The sequence below is a fragment of the Dermacentor variabilis genome, chromosome 7, assembly GCF_050947875.1.
Source record: "Dermacentor variabilis isolate Ectoservices chromosome 7, ASM5094787v1, whole genome shotgun sequence".
In the NCBI taxonomy this organism is placed as follows: Eukaryota; Metazoa; Arthropoda; class Arachnida; order Ixodida; family Ixodidae; genus Dermacentor; species Dermacentor variabilis.
The window spans coordinates 173,241,906-173,250,598 of NC_134574.1; positions in this window are offsets into that span (position 1 = coordinate 173,241,906).

The window sequence follows — 8,693 nt, forward strand, 5'->3', positions numbered from 1 at the left end:
TCTGTTCGCCTCGGGAGAAATTCTGCATCTGGCAAAGTTCATCACCGCAACCTTAGAGTCACTGACTATAATTTTGGCTGAAGCATTTGCAATTGCAATTGCTAGGGCAGCTTCTTCTCCAATCTGAGAGCAATCCGTTGGAACTGTGCCACTGGCTATCAATCTAGTTTCAGCGCTTGCTACAGCTAGGGCCATGCGGCCGCTGCTATAGTCTGCAGCATCAACGTAGAGCACGTCCTTCGAGTTTATGAAACGCTTCTCAAGAGCCTCGGCCCGTTTCTCTCTGCGTTCCTTGTGATGGATTTGGTACATGTTTTGAGGTAGTGGTGGGATTATTAGTCGGTTCCGCACGCTTCACGGCAGGTCGACTTTGATGCCTTCCTGCCCCTCATAGTTTATGCCTAGCCTAGCTAGGATTTTCCTGCCCGTAGGGCTTCCCGCAAGTCTCTCATACTGCGAGATCCTCACTGCTTCAATAATCCCCTCAAGAGGGTTGTGGAGCCCTAGAGCTAAAAGCTTTTCATTTGCAGTGCGGATAGGAAGCCCCAGCGCCTGTTTTATACTTTTACGCATGATGCCCTCAATCTTCTTCTTCTCGAATGACCTAAAACTGAGTAAGGGAGCAACATAAGCTATTCTACCTATAACAAAGGCCTGGTCTAGCCTAATTAGATTCGCTTCTCTCATCCCGGACCGCCTGTTGGCAATCCTGCGGATCAGCCTCATGGTCTGCAGTGCGCAGCTGTCAAGTTTCCTTATTGTTTCGCCATTAAAGCTGTTGGCGTGTATCAAAAGTCCCAGAACTCTGATTTTGTCCACTTTTGGAATGGGGATCCCCCCAGCTGTGAGAGAGATTTGCGGTTCGTCCTTACTGGCCCTGCCTTTCGGCTGGTATAGAAGCAGTTCAGATTTTTGCGGTGAACATTTAAGTCCCCTAGGTCCGACGTAACTTTCAACTGCCCGGATAGCCCATTGGAGGGTCTCCTTTATTTGGGCATCGCTGCCCCTAGCTATCCACAACGTGATGTCATCAGCGTACATGCTGTGGTTTAGTCCTTCAATAGCCTCCAGTCTTTCAGGGAGTTTGATCATGGCCACATTGAAAAGAAAGGGCGAAAGCACAGAGCCCTGTGGGGTCCCTTTGCTGCCTAATTTAATGTCATCCGATTGGCATTCTCCAATCTGGGTTTTTGCTTCTCGGTCTGACAAGAAGCCCCTAATGTAATTGTAGGTTCATTCGCCTACTCCAAGGTCCTGAAGGTTCTCAAGAATGGCTTTATGTGTGACGTTATCAAAGGCCTTCGCTAGGTCAAGCCCTAGGATTGCCTTTGCGTCCCCCGTTTCCGCATCGATGATTTGGTGTTTTAGTTGCAGCATCACGTCTTGGGTGGAGAGCCTGGACCTAAAGCGCACCATCGAATGCGGATAGAGGTCATTATCCTCCATGTAGTTATTGAGCCGCGTTTGAATAACGTGCTCCAAAAGCTTCCCTGCACAAGAGGTTAGAGAGAAGGGTCTTAGGTTCCCTATCTGGAGTTACTTGCCTGGTTTTGGGATCATCACCACCTAAGCGGTTTTCCACTGATTTGGTAGTATTCCCTCTTCCCAGCACTTCTGCATAAAGTTAGTTAATGCAGTTATAGAGTTATCGTCTAGATTGCGAAGCATTTTATTGGTAACGCCATCCGGGCCTGAAGCTGATTTGGTTTTGAGCTTGGCAATCTCCGCCCGGACCTCCGCCTCGCTGATGGGTTCGTCTAGGCTGCAGTTGCCTACGCCTTCATAGTTAGGTAAGGGTTCCTTGCTTGTGTCCCCTATGTATCTCTCCTGTATGTCCTTCATTAGATCTACCTCCGTACCTTCGTACAAGTGAAGAGAACTTATTTTTCGAGGCTGAGACGATATTTTCATGGGCTTACCGTTTTTCCGTTTTTTAGAGAAAATTATTCGGGGCCTATTAGTTTATGTTAACGCGTACATCGGCGTCAGCGGGTGCGTGGGAAGCAATTTATACGAAGAACCAGCCCTTTTGAGAGAATATATTTTTCGAGGCACAGACGATATTTTCATGGGCCATAGGCTTACCGTTTTCCCGTTTTCTTAGAGAAAATTATTCGGGGCATATTCGTTTATTTCAACGCGTAAATAGGCGTGAGCGGGTGCGTGGGAAGGAATTTATACGAAGAACCACCGGTTTCGAGAGAACTTATTTATCGAGTCTGAGCCGATATTTTCATGCGCTTACCGTTTTTCCGTTTTTTTCGAGAAAATTATACGTGGAATATTCGTTTATGTTAACGCGTAAATCGGCGTCAGCGGGTGCGTGGGAAGCGATTGATACGAAGAACCACCACATTCGAGAGAAGTTATTTAGCGAGGCTGAGCCGATATTTTCATGGGCTATAGGCTTACCGTTTTTTCGTTTTTTAGAGGAAATTATTCGAGGCCTATTCGTTTATGTTAAGGCGTAAATCGGCGTCAGCGGGTGCGTGGGAAGCAATTTATATGAAGAACCAGCACTTTGGAGAGAATATATTTTTCGAGGCACAAACGATATTTTCATGGGCTATAGGCTTACCGTTTTTCCGTTTTTTAGAGGAAATTATTCGGGGCCTATTCGCTTATTTTAACGCGTAAATCGGCGTCAGCGGGTGCGTGGGTAGCGATTGATACGAAGAACCAGACCTTTGGAGAGAACTTATTTATCGACGCTGAGCCGATATTTTCATGGGCTATAGGCTTACCGTTTTTTCGTTTTTTGGAGGAAATTATTCGGGGCCTATTCGTTTATGTTAACGCGTAAATCGGCGTCAGCGTGTGCGTGGGAAGCAACTTATACGAAGAATCAGCGCTTTCGAGAGAACTTATTTATCGTGGCTGAGCCGATATTTTCATGGGCTATAGGCTTACCGTTTTTTCGTTTTTTAGAGGAAATTATTCGGGGCCTATTCGCTTACTTTAACGCCTAAATCGGCGTCAGCGGGTGCGTGAGAAACAATTTACACGAAGAACCAGCCCTTTCGAGAGAATATATTTATCGAGGCTGAGCTGATATTTTCATGGGCTATATAGGCTTACCGTTTTTTTTCGTTTTTTAGAGGAAATTTTTCGGGGCCTATTCGTTTATTTTAACGCGTAAATCGGCGTGAGGGGGTGCGTGGGAAGCGATTGATACGAAGAACCAGACCTTTGGAAAGAACTTATTTATCCAGGCTGAGCCGATATTTTCATGGGCTATAGGCTTACCGTTTTTTCGTTTTTTAGAGGAAATAATTCGGGGCCTATTCGCTTATTTTAACACGTAAATCGGCGTCAGCGGGTGCGTGGGAAGCAATTTATACGAAGAACCAGCACTTTGGAGAGAATATATTTTTCGAGGCAGAGACGATATTTTCATGGGCTATAGGCTCACCGTTTTACCGTTTTTTTCGAGAAAATTATTCGGGGCCTATTCGTTTATGTTAACGCGTAAATCGGCGTAAGCGGGTGCGTTGTAAGCAATTTATACGAAGAACCAGCCCTTTCGAGAGAACTTATTTATCGAGGCTGAGCCGATATTTTTATGGGCTATAGGCTTACCGTTTTTTTTTGTTTTTTAGAGGAAATTGTTAAGGGGCCTCTTCGTTTAGGTTAAGGCGTAAATTGGCGTCAGCGGGTGCGTGGGAAGCAATTTATACGAAGAACCAGCCCTTTCGAGAGAATATATTTCTCGAGGGAGACACGATATTTTCATGGGCTATAGGCTTACCGTTTTTCTGTTTTTTAGAGGAAATTATTCCGGGCCTATTCGCTTATTTTAACGCGTAAATCGGCGTTAACGGGTGCGTGGGAAGCAATTTATACGAAGAACCAGCACTTTCGACAGAATATATTTTTCGAGGCAGAGACGATATTTTCATGGGCTGTAGGGCTACCGTTCCTCCCTTCTTTACGAGAAAATTATTCGGGGCCCATTCGTTTATGTTAACGCGCAAATCGGCGTCAGCGGGTGCGTGGGAAGCAATTTATATGAAGAACCAGCGCTTTCGAGAGAACTTATTTATCGAGTCTGAGCCGATATTTTCATGGGATATAGGCTTACCGTCTTTCCGTTTTTTTTCGAGAAAATTATACCTGGAATATTCGTTTATGTTAACGCGTATATGGGCGTCAGCGGGTGCGTGGGAAGCAATTTATACGAAGAACCACCGCTTTCGAGAGAACTTATTTATCGAGGCTGAGCCGATATTTTCATTGGCGATAGGCTTAGCGTTTTTTCGTTTTATAGAGAAAATTATTCGGGGCCTATTCGTTTATGTTAACACGTAAATCGGCGTCAGCGGGTGCGTGGGAAGCAATATATGCGAAGAACCAGCCCTTTCGAGAGAATATATTTTTCGAGGCAGAGACGATATTTTCATGAGCTATAGGCTTACCGTGTTTCCGTTTTTTGGAGGAAATTATTCGGGGCGTAATAATGTAATTACGCGAAAATCGGCGTCAGCGGGTGCGTGGCAAGCAATTTATATGAAGTACCAGCCCTTTCGAGAGAATATATTTTTCGAAGCAGAGAGGATATTTTCATGGGCTTACCGTTTTTTCGTTTTTTAGAGGAAATTTTTCGGGGCCTATTCGCTTACTTTAAGGCGAAAATCGGCGTCAGCGGGTGCGTGGGAAGCGATTGATACAAAGAACCACACCTTTGGAGAGAACTTATTTAACGAGGCTGAGCCGATATATTATGGGCTATAGGCTTGCCGTTTTTTCGTTTTTTTAGAGGAAATTATTCGGGGCCTATTCGTCTTTGTTCACGCGTAAATCGGCGTCAGCGTTTGCGTGGGAAGCAACTTATACGAAGAACCAGCGCTTTCGAGAGAACTTATTTATCTTGGCTGAGCCGATATTTTCGTGGGTATAGGCTTACCGTTTTTTTTCGTTTTTTACAGGAAATTATTCGGGGCCTATTCGTTTACTTTAACGCGTAAATCGGCGTGAGCGGGTGCGTGGGAAGCGATTGAGACGAAGAACCAGCGCATTCGAGAGAACTTTTTCGAGGCTGAGGCGATATTTCCAAGGGCTATTGGCGTACCGTTTTTTCGTTTTTTAGAGGAAATTATTCGGGGCCTATGCGCTTATTTTAACGCATAAATCGGCGTCAGCGGGTACGTGGGAAGCGATTTATACGAAGAACAAGACCTTTGGAGAGAACTTATTTATCGAGGCTGAGCCGATATTTTCATTTACCGTTTTTCCGTTCTTTTTTCATAAAATTATTCGGGGCCTATTCGTTTATGTTAACGCATAAATCGGCGTCAACGGGTGCGTGGGAAGCAATTTATGCGAAGAACCAGCCCTTTCGAGAGAATATATTTTTCGAGGCAGAGACGATATTTTCATGGGCTATAGGCTTACCGTTTTTCCGTTTTTTAGAGGAAATTATTCGGGGCCCATTCATTTATTAACGCGTAAATCGGCGTCAGCGGGTGCGTGGGAAGCAATTTATACGAAGAACCAGCCCTTTCGAGAGAAGATATTTATCGAGGCTGAGCCGATATTTTCATGGGCTATAGGCTTAACGTTTATTTCGTTTTTTAGGGGAAATTATTCGGGGCCTATTCGTTTATTTAACGCGTAAATCGGCGTCAGCGGGTGCGTAGGAAGCGATTGAGACGAAGAAGAAGACATTTGGAGAGAACTTATTTATCGAGGCTGAGCCGATATCTTCATTTACCGTTTTTCCGTTTTTTTCGATAAATTTATTCGGGGCATATATTCGTTGATGTTAACGCGTAAATCGGCGTCAGCGGGTGCGTGGGAAGCAATTTATACGAAGAACCAGCCCTTTCGGGAGAATATATTGCTCGAGACAGGCACGATATTTTCATGGGCTATAGGCTTACCGTTTTTTTTTCGTTTTTTAGATGAAATTATTCGGGGCCTATATTCGTTTATGTTAAGGCGTAAATCGGCGTCAGCGGGTGCGTGGGAAGCAATTTATACGAAGAACCAGCCCTTTCGAGAGAATATATTTTTTGAGGCAGAGACGATATTTTCATGGGCTTACCGTTTTTTCGTTTTTAGAGGAAATCTTTCGGGGCCTATTCGCTTACTTTAGGGCGAAAATCGGCGTCAGCGGGTGCGTGGGAAGCGATTGATACGAAGAACCAGACCTTTGGAGAGAACTTATTTATCGAGGCTGAGCCGATTTGTTCGTGGGCTATAAGGCTTCCGTTTTTTCGTTTTTTAGAAGAAAACATTTAGGGCCTATTCGCCTATATTAACGCGTAAATCGGCGTCAGCGGGTGCGTGGGAAGCAATTTATACGAAGAACCACCGGTTTCGAGAGAACTTATTTATCGAGGCTGAGTCGATATTTTTATGGGCTATAGGCTTACCGTTTTTTCGTTTTTTAGAGGAAATTATACGGGGCCTATTCATTTATTTTAACGCGTAAATCGGCGTCAGCGGGTGCGTGGGAAGCAATTTATATGAAGAACCAGCCCTTTCGAGAGAATATATTTATCGAGGCTGAGCCGATATTTTCATGGGCTATAGGCTTAACGTTTTTTTCGTTTTTTAGGGGAAATTAGTCGGGGCCGATGCGTTTACTTTAACGCGTAAATCGGCGTCAGTGGGTGTGTAGGAAGCGATTGAGACGAAGAACCAGCGCATTCGAGAGAACTTTTTCGAGACTGAGACGATATTTCCATGGGCTATTGGCTTACCGTTTTTTCGTTTTTTAGAGGAAATTATTCGGTGCCTATTCGCTTATTTTAACGCATAAATCGGCGTCTGCGGGTACGTGGGAAGCGATTTATACAAAGAACCAGCCCTTTCGGGAGAATATATTTTTCGAGACAGGCACGATATTTTCATGGGCTATAGGCTTACCGTTTTTTCGTTTTTTACGAGAAAATTATTCGGGGCCTATTCGTTTATGTTAACGCGCGAAACGGCGTCAGCGGGTGTGTGGGAGTAAATTTATACGAAGAACCAGCGCTTTCGAGAGAACTTATTTTTCGGGGCAGAGACGATATTTCCATGGGCTATAGGCTTACCGTTTTCTGGCTTTTTAGAGAAAATTATTCGGGGCCGATTCGTTTATTTTAACGCGTAAATCGGCGTCAGCGGGTGCGTGGGAAGCAATTTATAGAAAGAACCAGCCCTTTCGAGAGAATATTTCTCGAGGCTGAGACGATATTTCCATGGGCTATAGGCTTACCGTTTTTTCGTTCTTTAGAGGAAATTATTCGGGGCCGATTCGTTTATGTTAACGCGCAAATCGGCGTCAGCGGGTGCGTGGGAAGCGATTGATACGAAGAACCAGCGCTTTCGAGAGAACTTATTTATCGAGGCTGAGTCGATATTTTCATGGGCTATAGGCTTACCGTTTTTTCGATTTTTAGAGGAAATTATTCGGGGCCTATTCAATTATTTTAACGTGTAAAGCGGCGTCAGCGGGTGCGTGGGAAGCGATTGAAACGAAGACCCAGGGCTTTCGAGAGAACTTATTTATCGAGGCTGAGCCGATATTTTCATGGGCTATAGGCTTACCGTTTTTCCGTTTTTTAGAGGAAATTATTCGGGGCCCATTCGCTTATTTTCACGCGTAAATCGGCGTCAGCGAGTGCGTGGGAAGCAATTTATACAAAGAACCAGCCCTTTCGAGAGAATATATTTGTTTAGGCAGAGACGATATTTTCATGGGCTATAGGCTTAGTTTTTTCTTTTTTCAGAGAAAGTTATTCTGGGTCTATTCAATTATTTTTACGCGTAAATCTGCGTCAGCGGGTGCGTAAGAAGCGATTGATACGAAGAACCAACGCTTTCGAGAGAACTTATTTTTCGGGGCAGAGACGACATTTCCATGGGCTATACGCTCACCGTTTTTTAGAGGAAATTATTCGCGGCCTATTCGCTTATTTTAATGCGTAAATCGGCGTCAGCGGTTTCGTGGAAAGCAATTTATACGAAGAACCAGCTCTTTCGAGACAATATATTTATCGAGGCTGAGTCGATATTTTCATGGGGTATAGGCTTACCGTTTTTTCGTTTTTTAGAGGAAATTATTCGGGGCCTATTCAATTATTTTAACGCGTAAATCGGCGTCAGGGGGGCGTGGGAAGCGATTGATACGAAGAACCAGACCTTTGGAGAGAACTTATTTATCGAGGCTGAGCCGATACTTTCATGGGCTATAGGCTTACCGTTTTTCCGTTTTTTTTCGAGAAAGTTATTCGGGGCCTATTCGTTTATGTTAACGCGCGAATCGGCGTCAGCGGGTGCGTTGGGAGATTTATACGAAGAACCAGCGCTTTCGAGAGAACTTATTTATCGAGGCTGAGTCGATATTTTCATGTGCTATAGGCATACCGTTGTTTCGTTTTTTACGAGAAAATTATTCGGGGCCTATTCGTTTATGTTAACGCGCGAAACGGCGTCAGCGGGTGTGTGGCAGTAAATTTATACGAAGAACCAGCGCTTTCGAGAGAACTTATTTTTCGGGGCAGAGACGATATTTCCATGGCTATAGGCTTACCGTTTTCTGGCTTTTTAGAGAAAATTATTCGCGGCCGATTCGTTTATTTTAACGCGTAAATCGGCGTCAGCGGGTGCGTGGGAAGCAATTTATAGGAAGAACCAGCCCTTTCGAGAGAATATTTTTCGAGGCTGAGACGATATTTCCATAGGCTATAGGCTTACCGTTTTTTCGT